The following is a 14,946-nucleotide window of genomic DNA, read 5'->3' on the forward strand; positions in this document are numbered from 1 at the left end:
GACATGACTGAAGCGACTTAGCATGCATGCAGACACCAAGCAAATGCTTTGCTTGCAGGTCCAGGGTAAAAAGGGTGAGGGGAGCAGTTCAGGAGCCCTGATATCCACCTGTCTCTTGGGTGGGGGCCTAAGATGAAGTTGCCTGCAACTCCTCTTGGAAGATAATGTAGAAGCAATTAGAAGTTGATAAGATAAAATCCTGGAGAAGAGGGAACTGCAGGGAGAGGTGACCAGAGGTGACCAGCTCTGTTAGCTGCACAGAGCTAACAGTGTGCAGCTGCGTTTCCCTTGGAGCAATTAACCACTCTGGGTGTGGGGCAAAAGCCTAAGAACCAAAAGGGCTCGGAGGACCTCGGCTAAAAGGCAGAGAAAAGTCTCAGGGAGGAAGAAGTGAAAAGTAGAAGCTTGAAAGGTGAAGGTCTCAGTTAGGAGGAAGGGGCAAAGTTTGTGCCCAACACCTAGCCCTTAAGGCATCTACCACGTTTTCAACAAGGCAGGAGTCTAGGAAAGCCAAGCAGAAAGACTCTGAAGAACAGACTCAAGTTTGCATTTGTCTTGCACTGCTGAGGAGACAAGGGTAGAAGTCGAGATTCACCTTGGGATGAATCCAGTCAACTCCCCAGGCACTGCTGAGAGGTATGATTTTACATATGTTAGGTTTGAAGGGCCTATATTGGTTTCCCATTGCCATTGCCACAAACGTTATTGTCTTACAGTTCTGGGCCATCAGAAGTCTGAAATGGGTCTCAGTGGGCTAAAATCAAGGTGTTGGAAGGGCTAGTTCCTTCTAGAGATTCAAAAGGAGAATCCTATCCTTGTCTCTTCTATCTTCCAGAGGCTACCAGCGGTCTTGGTTGTGCCCACATCACTCCAATCTCTGCTTCTATTGCCACATTGCCTTCTTTGATTAGTCAAGTCTACCTGAATAATCCAGGATAAACTCTCCATTTCAACATCCTTAACTTCATCATATTTTAAAACTCGCTTTTATTGTAAGTATGAGGGATCGGCTCATGGACATGTTAGGTAGTTAGAATAGGGAAAAGGAGTCCAAAATGGCAGTGGCTAAAAGACAAGGAAGGGTCAAAGGAAGGTCCGAGGACGGGAGTGAGGACTTCAGGTAGAACAGCACTCCTGACTAAGCCCAGTTTGCATGGGGCAGGCCCGGGGGGAAGAAAAAAACATATAAAAAGAGGAGCCAAAGGGCTCTCTCCCCCTCCCCCAACACCCCCCTACCCAATGCGCACTGGGGCGCTCTTCTCTTCTGGGGCACGTCTTTGGATCGACGTGCTGTCAAGCCTCGAAGATGGATTTTCCTGCTATCTTCTAAATAAAATAGAGCTGTAGCACTGATTTGTCTAAGAGCTATAACTCGGTCCGTTCAAGACCTGAGAGCTATAACACGGTCTGTCCAAGACCCGAGAACTGTGACACGCCGAGGGGGCTTTAATGTCCATCATTCCAAATCTTTGTTGTGACGAGACAAAAACTGAGGAGCATACACTCGCCTGACATCTATGGTGTGGTGACTCAGATTTAACCTGGCTGAAACAACCTCGTGGGGAAGAGGCCAAGCACAGCAGGAGCCCAACTCAGCGAAGCTCTCTCGGTAGAAGCGGAACGCAAAGAAAATGCTCAGGGGAAGGCCCATCGTGCTGGAAACCGGGACAGCAACAAATGAACTCAGCAGAAAGCTCAGGCGGCTCAGCCTCAGTTTCCAGAAGACCTCCGGTTAAGGTAGGAGGTCCTCGCTCCTATGGCTGGAGGGACATGCCTAACAAAACCTTAATTCGTTTACAATCTCTCGTTTCTTGTTTCCTTGAACCACCCCACTGCGAACAGGCGGGTGGCAGTGGGCGCAATTGAGAGACTCTGGAGAGTCCCAAAGGAACTATCTGCTGGGCCCCAGTAGCTGTTACCCAAGCTGGTGGGGGTTCTTCTGTCCTTACTCTTCTCTGCCAAGAATCAGGCCAATGAAAACTATGAGCACAGGTCAGAAATTTAGCAGATTTTCTGGCAGGCTATGAAGGGGGTTCCTTGGCACGTTTTTCCCACTGCTTTTTTTCCTGTCCTTCCACTCTATCCCGGGCCTGGAGCCCAGCCAAAAAGTAAGAGGTGGATTTGTTAGGATTCAGAGAGAAACCAAGCTTCAGGGTGTGGGCCATTGCCAAGGGCAAGAGTTGGAGCCATGGAATTAGGCCTGGCTAGGCTTTGCCAGTGGGGAGAATTCATATGCTAGTGAGTGGGAGGACCATCCCAGCCATCGGGGAACCACCCACTACTCTCTCTTTTGACAGTGCCCTAGAGCTGCTGCCACCTCTGGGTGTGTCTGCTGGCTTTTAGATTGGGGATTAAGGTTTACTTGAATTTGACTTCTCATCCGGACCCAGTTGATTTTAATTGGTTTACGTTATGCCCTTGTGCTGTGTCATTCTGTCAAAGGTTGTGCTCTGCCCCCTTCCCTCCTGTTTCATGCTCCTTTCCTCAGCCCCATCCTGGCCCACAATGTTGCCTCTACAATCTTCCTGAGAGACAACCAGAAAATAGCTGGCCTTGGGAGGGAAATACTGTATAATATCCAACCCCCTAATCCTACCCAGCACTGGTCATGCTGGAGATTTTGGGGATGCCCAACTCCAGTCCGGGGGTCCCAGGAGGTCATCACGCCTTGACCTGCCTAGGGATCTGGTCCTCGAAAGGTTGTCACGCCTCAACCTGCTAGGGGATCTGCTAGTCCCAGGGGTCCCAGGAGGTCGTCATGCCTTGACCTGCTCAGGGACCCAATTCTCGGGAGGCTGTCACGCCTCGACCTGCCCGGGGATTTGATCTCCAGAAGGCTGTCACGCCTCAGCCTGCCTGGGGATCTGCACCCTGACCCGGGGACGCCTGGCTCTAAGGTTGCAACAGTTCTGGGTAGGATAAGCTTCAGAAAGACTCACCCCTAAGGAAGTCCACCCATGGAAACATAAAGAAGCCTATTACTTGTGGGACTGTGCCCAGTCTCAACAATAACTCAGGAGCCCAATGAGAACCCCATTGCCTTTCTGGAAAGGCTAAAAGAGGCCCTCCAAAAGTTTACTAATCTGGACTTAGACTCTTAAGAGGGACAGGTGATTTTAAAGGACAAAATCCTATCCCAATGTGCATCAGCTATCAGAATTAAGTTACAACAGCTACAGCAGCAGGACTCTGCTGCCTCTTTATATGAGATGATCCAGACAGCCACCAATACCTTTTAAACAGAACAGGAGAAGGAGGTTAAGGCCCAGGAGAAGGAGAGAAGGAAAGAGACAAGGCATGCCCAGATGCTGGCCGCCCTCCAGAGAAGCCCTATGGCAAACCCTGAGTCCTTGAAGGACAAGGCACGAGGCAAATGCCTAATCTGTAGACAGGCGGGGCATTGGGCCAAAGAGTGTCCAAACTGTGACAAGTCTCCTAGAACAGCTTGCCACAAATGTCATCAACTGGGACATTGGGCGGCACTCTGCCCTGGGGACTCAAGAGCCTCAAGGTCAAGCACCAAGCCTACCCTCATGATGGTTCAAGAGGACTGAAGCGGCCCGCTCCAGCCAGCCCGCCTGTCACAGATAACCATCATGGGGCTGGAGCCAAGGGTGCAACTGGATGTGGCAGGTAGGTCTGAGAATTTCTTGGTTGACACAAGGGCTACCTACTCTGTCTTGATCTCCTACTCCGGAGCCTTCTCCTCCCAAACCTGTACCATTTTGGGTGCTACAGGAAAAGCAACTACTAAAAGATTCACCCGAGCACTTACTTGTTGCTGGGATGGACAAATATTTTCCCACCAGTTTCTGGTGGTCCCTGAGTGTTCTACCCCCTTATTGGAAAGAGATATACTCACTAAATTGGGGACCACCCTTATGATAGGAAGTTTTTCAGCCCCTAGAGCTCTACAGCTCCTGATTAGTACTGAAGAACCCATTATACCTTCAATAGAGAGGGACCAAAAACTATGGGAAGACAAAATTAACAGGTGTGGGACCAGGGAATTCCTGGACGAGCCCACCAAGCTGAACCAGTCATCATTGTCCTCCAAGATCCTACTTGGTTTCCTAATCGGAAACAATATCCCCTCAAAAGAGAGGCTCAGGAGGTACTACAGCCTTTAATAAATAAATTCCTTGCTTGTGGGCTATTGGTCCACATCAATTCGCCATGTAACACCCCAAGCCTCTCAGTAAAGAAAAAGGATGGAACCTGGCGAATGGTTCAAGATCTCCGGATCATAAATGAAGCTGTGATCCCCCTCTATCCCACAGTACCCAATCCCTATGTAATCTTGGGAGAAATCCCACCCAGTGCCAAGTGGTTTATAGTCTTGGATCTCAAAGATGCATTTTTTTGCATACTATTGGCTAAAGAATCCCAATATCTTTTTGCCTTTGAGTGGGAGACCCCAGGAGAAAAACAGATGACTTGAACAGTATTATCTCAGGGGTTCAGAGATAGCCCCCACTTGTTTGGACAGGACCTTAGCCGGGATCTCCTAGATCTGGACCTGGGACCTAATGGGAAAATATTACAATACGTAAAGTTATGACCAACCTAGATAGCATATTCAAAAGCAGAGACATTACTTTGCCAACAAAGGTCCGTCTAGTCAAGGCTATGGTTTTTCCTGTGGTCATGTATAGATGTGAGGGTTGGATTGTGAAGAAGGCTGAGTGCCGAAGAATTGATGCTTTTGAACTGTGTTGTTGGAGAAGACTCTTGAGAGTCCCTTGGACTGCAAGGAGATCCAACCAGTCCATTCTGAAGGAGATCAGCCCTGGGACTTCTTTGGAAGGACTAATGTTGGAGCTGAAACTCCAGTACTTTGGCCACCTCATGCGAAGAGTTGACTCATTGGAAAAGACTCTGATGCTGGGAGGGATTGGGGGCAAGAGGAGAAGGGGACGACAGAGGATGAGATGGCTGGATGGCATCACTGACTCGATGGACATGAGTCTGAGTGAACTCTGGGAGCTGGTGATGGACAGGGAGGCCTGGCGTGCTGCGATTCATGGGATCGCAAAGAGTCGGACATGACTGAGCGACTGAATTGAACTGAACTGAACTGAGATGACCTACTAATCTACTCTCCAGATGAGGAAAATGCCCAACAATATGCAATTCAGGTTCTAAAATTTTTGGCAGAAAGAGGATATAAAGTCTCCCGTGCTAAGGCACAGGACAAAAGTCACTTACCTGGGAGTTCAGATTACACATGGGTCTAGGAGGTTGTTCTCTGATCGGTACAAGGAATCCTCCAGTTGCCCTCCCCCATGGTTTGAAAACAATTGCGAGCTTTCCTGGGGCTAACTGGGTATTGTAGAATCTGGATACCCAACTATAGTCTAATTGCCCAGCCCTTATATGAAAGCTTAAAGGGACGAGATGATTTAATCCCACTGATGTGGGGAACTCCTCAAAAGAAGGCAGTGGCTACACTAAAACAGGCCTTAACTCAGGCACCTGCCTTGGGTTGCCAGACCCAGAAAAAGCATTCCAACTTTATGTCCATGAAAGACAGGGAATAGCCTTGGGAGTGTTAACTCAAAGGCTGAGATCTGAGCCCCAACCTGTAGCTTACTTATCCAAGAGTACGATCCAACCACTCAAGGCTGGCCCCCCACATTTGAAATCTTGCAGCTATTGCAATCATGATAGAAGATGCTTTAAAACTCTCCTTTGGGGGCAAACTAACTATTTTTACCAGCCACCAAGTAAAACAACTCCTAAATGGGAGAGGCCATTTATGGATGTCTGATCAAAGAATCCTCAGATATCAAGTAATGCTGATGGAAAATCCAGGCCTCACTATATTCCCCTGTGAGGTCTTAACCCAGCCACCCTCCTGCCTACCCCCAAGGGTGTTCTCCATTTTCATTCTTGTCTAGAAACCTTGGACCACTGGACAAAACCTCGAGAGGGATTGTCAAAAGATCCTCTGACCAGTCCTGAGGAAATCTGGCACACTGATGGAAGCAGCATTGTCTTAGATGGAAAAAGAAGAACCAGGTACGCAGTGGTCTCCAATTTTGAGATCATAAAGGCTAAGCCTCTGCCACCAGGTACTTCAGCCCAATTAGCTGAGCTCATAGCCCTGACTCGAGCTTTGGAGATGGGAAAAGGAAAAAGAATAGCCATTTACATTGACTCCAAGTATGCCTTTCTGGTGCTACATGCACATCCAGCTATTTGGAAAGAAAGGGGCCACTTGACCACCCAGGGGTCCCCAATCAAATATGGTGATCAAATTCTTAGACTCTTGGAGGCAGTCCATCTGCCCACTGAGGTTTCAGTCTCCCGCTGTAAAGGACACCAAAAAGGGAGCATGGAAGTGGCACGAGGAAACCAAGCAGCTGATCAGGCAGCTAAGACAGCATCATTACAGAACAATGACCTATGGGGTTGCCACCTTAGTTCCACAGACTAATTTGCCAGAAGCTCCTTCATATACTGAAGGTGAGACTCTTAAAGCTAAGAGTGAGGGCTTTCAAGAAGATCATGTGGGGTGGTTCCAAAAGGAGGGACTCCTTTTTCTGCCTGGCAACCTCCAATGGCAGTTGGTTAACTCCTTATATGCCACCACTCATTTGGGGGAAAAGGCCCTCCAAAAATTACTAGAAAGGTCCTTCAGAGGAACAGGCCTCCAAACAACTATAAGGCAAGTGGTCTCCTCTTGTCCCACTTGCCAATTAAACAACCCCCAAGGAGCTTGAAGACCCCAGCTGGCCCAGCCTGTCCAATGACGTGGGACCTATCCAGGAGATGACTGGCAGATGGACTTCACCCAGATGCCAGTTTCTCAAGGGTATAAATACATATTAGTCATGATAGATACATTCACAGGATGGATTGAAGGCTTTCCCACCTGGAATGAGAAGGCTGAGGAGGTGGTAAAAAGCTGCTCCATGAAATCATTCCAAGATTTGGTCTGCCCAGGTCGTTACAAAGTGACAATGGGACATCATTTACTTCTAAGGTCACCCAAGGGGTCTCGAAAGCATTGGGCATTACTTATTATCTCCATTGTGCCTTGAGGCCTTTATTTTCAGAAAAAGTAGAAAGAGCCAACTAATTCTTAAAATCAGCAATAAAAAAGATAATCCAGGAGACCTCCCTGGGATGGAAGGAGGCTTTACCAATAGCTCTCCTCCGCACCCATATTGCCCCTAAGGAACAGGTTGGTCTTGGTCCTTATGAGATGCTATATGGGAGACCTTTTGTTTATGTCAATGACCTCTTCCTAGATCCAGAGGTTCAGACCCTCCAGTCTTATGCCATGGCCATTGGGCAATTCCAACAGGATATACGCTTTTGGGTTATGAACCAGGACCCCAAAGATTCTAAGGAGTCACCACTATATGCTCCAGGGATTCAAGTCCTAATTAAAGTCTGGAAAGATGGGTCCCCAAAGGCTCAACTCCAGCCCACATGGAAGGGCCCCTCCCCTGTAATACTTTCTACCCCCACAGTAGTCAAGGTACCAGGACATGACTCCTGGATTCACTACTCATGAGTCAAGCCGTGGAAGAAAACAGAAGAGGACAGTCAATACACATGGGAGATCTTATATACCTATTCAGGACTACCAATGAGTGCCATTATAATGAACACCCCCAAAATCTGGTTTCTGGGGATAACATTTCTCAGGATAGCTCTAAAGAGCCAACAGCTTGGCAGAGATTGTACTCCAAAACAGACAGGAGATAGATACTCTGATCCCTGAACAAGGAGGAACTTGAGCCATCCTGGCAATGTGAATTTGGAATTGGCTAATGTCCCTACTAGTTCTTGTTATGCCACATTGATGCTGCTTATGATTGTTCCATGTATTATCAATTGTCTAACCTGTTTTGTCTCTGACCAGGTCAACAATTATAACATGCAGCACCAGTTCAACAAAGATATAAAACTACAGCCAACCACAGAAAATATCACTCACCTTTAGATAGACACCACTATAAGGACTCTGATGCTTGAGACTAGCAAGAGGGGGAGGCCCAATACCCCTCGCTGTCCCAGTTCAGCAGAAAGTAGCCAGAAAGACCTCGCGCCCATATTCCCAAAGAATTGGGCCTCCCATCTCTTGAGGGAGGAATGTTAGGTAGTTAGAATAGGGAAAAGGAGTCCAAAATGGCGATGGCTAAAAGATAAGGAAGGGAAAAGCCCACGAAAATAGAACAGAGGAAGGTCAAAGGAAGGTCCGAGGACTGGAGTGAGGACTTCAGGTAGAACAGCACTCATGACTAAGCCCAATTTGCATAGGGCAAGCCCAGGGGGAAGAAAAAAACATAGGAACCAGAGGGCCACCACCCCCACCATCCCCCGCCCCGCATGCTGGGGCGCTCTTCTCTTCGTGTCCTCACGTGCCTTCATGCCTTGAAGATGGATTTTCCTGCTATCTTCTAAATAAAATAGAGCTGTAACACTGATTTGTCTAAGAGCTATAACATGGTCTGTCAGAGATCTGAGAGCTGTGACACGCCAAGGGGGCTTTAATGTCCGTCACTCCAAATCTTTGTTGTGACGAGACAAAAACCGAGGAGCATACACTCGCATGACAGAAATATTTGGAGGAGGCCCTTATTCACGATGTTTGGGGGCAGAGGGACAGAACCCAAATAAAGATGTCTAAAAAGCAGTTGAGTATATGACTTTTGAGCTCAAGAGGTATTTGGACTATAGTTATAGTTGTGAAGTCACTGGCATAATTGTGCTAAATTAAGTGACCTCCTATAGATACATCTGATATATGTGTCCCTATAGTAACAATTGCTCTAATTGTTTTTCAGGAACATGGAGCTGGTCATACCCAAATTAAACCAGTCAAGACCATGGATTGGGTGACTGTTCAATAGATGACCATTTGACATCAGAGGGCCAAAAACTTCACCCTCAGATCATGTTAATGACACCATTTTCTGAACATACATCCCATGAAGAAGCATGTAACCCAGATACATCTGTGCAGAACCCCAATTACTTTAAGTTTTTCTTCAGTCATCTTTCCCCACACCTCAGACCACCCTGCTTCCTTATCCCACGAGTATCCTGAGGCCCTCACCTTCATGAAATTGGATTAAAGACTTGTTCTCTTGTCTCCGTGCTTGGCTGCCTTGTGTATAAAGCCTTTCTCTGCTGCATACCTTGGCATCTCAGGATTTGGCTTGATGTGAGTCAGGCAAATGAACCTGGTATGGTTTATAATATAAGGGATGGAAATATCAGCTAGGATTAGAATCAGCTGCATGTAACAGAGGCTGAAACAACAGTGGCTTAAATAAGAAGTTTGTTAAATTGTTCGAGAAGTCTGGATTAGTATGACAGCTTCAGCAGATCACCAGTACTCTAGTCCTTCCACCTGTCTTTCTGCTCTGCCGTCCTCAGGTGCATGGCTCGATCCTCAGTGATGCAAGCCTGAGATGGCTGCCAGCAGTTTTGCAATCCCATCCAGGTTCCAGGCAGGAAGAAGGGACAAAAGGGAAGTCCTCCTAGCTGAGTCAGCTCTTCCCAGAAGTCCCACCCAACTCACTTTTACTTGACCATTGACCACACCCAGGCAAGTGGGACAGTGTAGCCTTTTATAGGTCCATTACCACTCTAAAAAATAAGGTTCTGTTACTAAAAGTGAAGAGGAAAAGGTGTATCAAGTAGGCAAACAGTAGTTTCTTCCAGAGTGGACAAAAAGAAACCTACAAACGAAGTTAAGAAAGAATGGTCAGTGTAATAGGAGAGGAACCAAAAGTAGGGAGTTTGTGGCTGTGGCCTGACTCAATTTCATTACTGGTAATTGGTCTGTTCATGTTTTCTATCAATATTTCCTCTTGATTCAGTCTTGGGAATTTGTATGTTTCTAGGAGTTTGTCCATTTTTTCTCCATTGTCCATTATGTTGGTGTATAGTTCACAGTAATTTCTTAACGATCCTTTGTATTTCTGTGCTGTCAGTTGAAAGAGGCTTCATCTTTCATTCTTGATGTTATTTGGGGCCTCTCTTTTGCTTGATGAGTCTGGCTACAGGTTTATCAAGTTTGTTTATCTTTTCAAAGGACCAACTCTTGGTTTCATTTCTTTCTTTTTAAAAAAATTTTGACTGCGCTGGGTCTCGGTTGTTGCATGTGGGCTTTCTCTAGTTGCAGCCAGCCAGGCTGCTTTTTGTTGCAGCGCTTGGGCTTCTTATTGCAGTGACTTCTCTCATTGTGGCACACAGGCTTAGTTGCTCCGTCGCATGTGGAATCTTCTAGGACCAGGTAATCAAACCTGTGTCCCCTGCATTGGCAGGTGGATTCTTATCCACTGTACTACCAGGGAAGTCCTCTTTTCTTTCTTTTAGTCTCTATTTCATTATTTCTGCTCTGATCTTAGTATTCTTTCCTTCTATTAACTTTGTGTGTGCTTAGTCATGTCTCTTTGCAACTCTTTAGACTGTAGCCCGCGAGGCTCTTCTGTCCATGGGGTTTTTCAGGCAAGAATACTGCAGTGGGTTGCCATTTCCTTCTCCAGGGGATCTTCCCCACCCAGGGATTGAACCTGTGTCTCCTGCATTGCAGGCAGATTTTTTACCTGATGAGCCATGAGAGAAGCCCAATTTTGGGTCTTGTTTGTTCTCCTTTTTCTAGTTCCTTTTGGTGTAAATTTAGGTTATTTGTAAGCATTGGTTCTTTATTTTTCCTCCCTTAATATTATTATGTGCATACTGAAAAATCTAGTTTTTTTTTTTTTTTTTTAAATTTTCTTCCCCTCCCGCCCGACTCTCAGGGAGGCCACGGGACGCCGCAACAGCACTAGCCGGAGGAGGAGACCACTCACTGGCCACCCCACCACTGTAGGATACACACCGTTTTTTTTTTTTTTTTAAAGAAAAATTTTGGAACAGCTTCAGAAGTGTCAGTCATTCTGAAATTCTCAGGGATTTGAAGCGACTGTTCTGTTTAATGTTTAGATTGTGTATATCTCCGGTCCAGGGCGCTGGCACAGTACCTCTGTGTACACTCCTTCAGCTCTCCCAGGTAACAGAGCCACTTCGGCCAGAATCCGACCGCCTCCTGACTTCCGCTTCCGGCCTGAAAAATTTAGTTTCTTAACCTAGTCTGATTTAGAAAGTTAAAAATCTATCTCATAGATCCCTTCTCAGTCGCTAACCTGTGTACATAGCACAGTGTTTGACTAGCATGGTGATATTAAAATATATATATATTTATGTACTTTATTCATTTATTTTTGGCTACATTGGGTCTTTTTTGCCACACATGGACTTTTCTTTAGTTGTGCCGCTGGGGGCTACTCTCAAGTTGCTGGCTTAGTGCAGTGGTTTCTCTTGTTGCAGAGCAGGGCTCTAGGGTACACAGGCTTCAGCAGTTATGTTATGTGGGCTCACTATTTGCAGAGCACAGGCTCAGCAGTTGTGATGCATGGGCCCAGCCGCCCCATGGCATGTGGGATCCTCATGGACCAGGGATCAAACCTGTGTCCTCTGCATTGGCAGGTGGACTCTCAACTACTGGATCACCAGGGAAGTCCATGTTTTCTGATATCACACATGCTCCATCAAAGAATTATATGAGGTGCTGGTTTCCAGAACCGACATTCTCTAGCCATGTACCTACTGAATATTGCTCAAGACAAGTTGGCAACCATTGTGAGGCAAGAATCTTACAGATGGACCCTGCTGTCACCTGGATTAAATCTCCAGATAAATCTTTCTGGGACAGGGAACAGTGGTGGGCTGGTGCCAGCCTCCTACACATTTCCTACTCTAATGGCCTCTAATGCATACTATTTCCATATTGATTTGTCTCCTTTTTTGTTGAGATTACCCTCAAAGGTTCAGGAGAAGTTGGCGAGGGTTGGCATAATCCTTGTATTAACAACTGTCTTTGTTAGGTTACTGTAAAAGTTAGACATACTGAGACAATGAATGTATGAAAATTAGGTGCCCATTTAACCTTGTGACCAAATGTCTCACACCCCCTCAAAATAGCTCCCAAAGTAAATAGCTCTCCATTTACTTTGGGGTTGTACTTCATTGATTCTTGGTCCTGGTCACTAATAGAGAATGATACATCACCTAATGAATGAGTTATTAGAATTATGGACCTGAATCACAGATATAAATCACTAATTCCCGGTACTTCTCTCCCACTAAATCACTTCAGTTAAAAAAGTCATCCCAATGTGTCCTAGCCCTTCTGTGCAATCTGCCCAACTGCTAATTTGACAAGTTGCCCTATCCAGCCAGTTCAAAATTAGCTAACTTTAAGGGTTTACTGAATGCACGGCAACACACCAACGTTCTCTTGTTTATTCCTCACAACAACCGTAATGATTAAAATTATTGTCAGTTCCCAGTGAGGATATTAAAGGCACAGAACAGTTAACGTGTCTAAGATTCTGTTAGGAAGCATTAGCAGAGAAATCAGAACTCTGGGCTGTCTTCTTCCACCATTCATCAATAAAAGTAAGAAATTCTTGTCTGACAAAATGGTATGCCCCAACTTATACCATAGGCAGGTGACTTCAAAGAAAATTAATTTCCCCTGTCATCCCCAAACTGGAAAGACTTGTTATCTCTTGGTCCAGATTTATGACCCCTGTCCAATTCAGGTAGGGATAGCCACAATTTCATTAAACTTATAAACTAAGAAAAGCCATAATTTCCAGAACTTGGGCAATATTTTTTCTGTTGGAGTGTGGCTCCCAATGCAAAGTTCCTGCACCTCAATGAAAATCAGTGTTTCTTTCACTTCCTATGGGAGAGGACAAAGGGGCTGGGAATGGGTGTAGATCGACCATGCTGGAGCATCTATAGTACCTGGAATTATGTTTTGATGTAATTGAACATTCCAAATCATAGCTGAATTAAGAACAACATTGTTGAAGACAGGGATGGGGGATGACCAAAACCTTCCTTGTATTCAAGTAAATCCCTATTTGAAATAGGAGGCAAGGTCATCTGCTGTGAGAGCAGGGAGCTGGGTGAGATAAGCCTGAGGAGCATGAGGACCTTCTAAATTAACAAGGAAGATGCAGAGAGAACAGATATAGGGTTTCTGATGGTTTAGTTGAATCAAAGATAAGTTTACAGGGGTATTGATCCATAGAAGTGTGTGATTATCTCAACCAGTACTCAGATGCATGTGGAAACTTGGGACAGTGTGGAAGAACAAGCAGACTCCACTTGTTGAGGACTGCAGAAGCACGGAGCCAGAGAAAGCTGTCTTTAATAACAAAAGGAAGTGTGGGAGTTCCATAGAGAGGCTGACAGAGATGACTATATGGTATTTTGGAAGGCACCATGAGAAGGCAAGGTCAGTGCATGTGATACTACCAAGGCAATGTACCTGGGTCTCTGACCTTTGGAAGTAACAACCTATTTACTTAGCTATAATATAGGGACTTCTCCCAATGAGTTAGTGAGGATGAATACACCTTAACTATAAAGCAATCTGGTGATAGCTGGACGAGCATTTGGGCAATGTCATGCTGACGTGGGTTATTAACAGATGGTTACAGCTATATGAGCATAAAGGTTTTAGGATGCCTATTTGTTTAATGAATATGTGAAATTTGAATGAGGGAGGTAAAAAAAGTAAGAGCAGTCAAGGGTTATCAAATTCCTAGAGTTGTCAGGACCACTTGAGAACAGAAAGCTAGGAATGACAATTAGGTAATTACTAACCTTGGAAGCAGTAATTTTCCAATAGGTGACTTGAGGGAATTTGATGAAGATATAGTGTTTCAATGCTTACCAGTTAGAGTTTTCACAGATGCCACTCAGTGAATGCTTATAGCAAGGCATATGAAGTAGAGATTATTCCTATTCTCCAGATGGCAAAAGAATGCAGTTGTGCAAAGCTCTAAACCAGAGGCCAAGAACTTTCCTGTGAAGCACCAGTCAGTATTTTGGGCTTTGTGGGCCATTCGGTCTCTCTTGCAACTACTCAACTCTGATGTTGCGGCACAAAAGCAGCCCTAGATGAGACAAGTGAATATAGTGGCCATGTGCCAATAGTTTTACTTACAAAAAGCTTTGGGACTGCTTACTAACCCCAACTCTGCTGAACACAATTTTTCCATTCCCCAAACCCACCATTCTTCATTACAACACAAATAAAATTAACTAGTCCAATGGCTGTTATTCAGAGGATGCTGTTCAAGCTACATACACATATTTAATGGCATCAATGTGGAACACAGGCACAACTCTAATGAATAAAGAAAAAGCAAACTAGAAGCAGCTCATTTATATTTCTGGTAAAATGGAGTTAGACTAAGACCAAACTATGGTCAGAGTAGCTTGGTTGTGGTTTCAGCTGTCACTCATCTAGTTTTTTTTTCCAGTGTAGACAATATTTACTGGCAGATGTTGAGTACAAGAAAAATGGTAGCAAATCCAGAGGGGCTGGAAAAGGAGGCAGGGTGTTCTCCCCTCCCCTAATTAGGAGGACTCTGTAATCAGATCAGTGGGGCAAGAGCATGTGATTTTGGCCACTCTGGGCCCAGCACCCCTCAAAGCTCCCAGGAAGGACAACTTTCAACATGTGGAAAGAAAGCAACACTCTGGAAATGGAATAGGCTGTGTCCCAGTCCAGATACTTGCCCCTGCCCACAGCATACCTCAAAAACCTTCACAGCTCAGTGTAGGGGTGTTAAAGAACTGGGCCAAGCCTACCCCTCTCCAAACACAGGTATCTGCCATATGCCTCAGCTCCCTTCCTCTCAGTGACCTACAAGGTTGGACTACTAGGTCCTGCTAGGGGCCCAGCTCAACCAAGTGAGTAGTTTCCATAGTTCCCTGAGCCTAGTTAAGGTTAATCTCACCTCTCATCTGTTCAGTTGGAATCAAAGACTGAGATCTCTTCCAGTTCCAATACTGAGACCTCTAATATGACTAAAATAGCCAACTTAACCAAAGCTTGAGCAAGTTAATCTCTTGCTG

The 14,946-nt window shown here is 45.6% G+C and overlaps 1 long non-coding RNA gene across 4 annotated transcripts; it reads left to right on the forward strand.

The window, feature by feature from the left end:
* Positions 1-227: 227 nt before the first annotated feature.
* On the forward strand, positions 228-9,109 carry LOC147374082 (uncharacterized). Of its 4 annotated transcripts, XR_015163177.1 has the most exons (4): positions 228-636; positions 836-992; positions 5,901-6,021; positions 8,802-9,109. It is a non-coding gene; the product is annotated as an uncharacterized LOC147374082 (long non-coding RNA). The 4 variants fall into 4 exon arrangements; XR_015163179.1 differs by lacking the exon at positions 836-992 and having other exon boundaries at positions 230-636; XR_015163176.1 differs by lacking the exons at positions 228-636; positions 836-992 and adding an exon at positions 1,013-1,737.
* Positions 9,110-14,946: the final 5,837 nt, after the last annotated feature.

Source organism: Bos grunniens, chromosome 4 (assembly GCF_055505025.1).
Source record: "Bos grunniens cultivar Pamir isolate PY7600 chromosome 4, Bosgru_T2T1.0, whole genome shotgun sequence".
Classification (NCBI taxonomy): domain Eukaryota; kingdom Metazoa; phylum Chordata; class Mammalia; order Artiodactyla; family Bovidae; genus Bos; species Bos grunniens.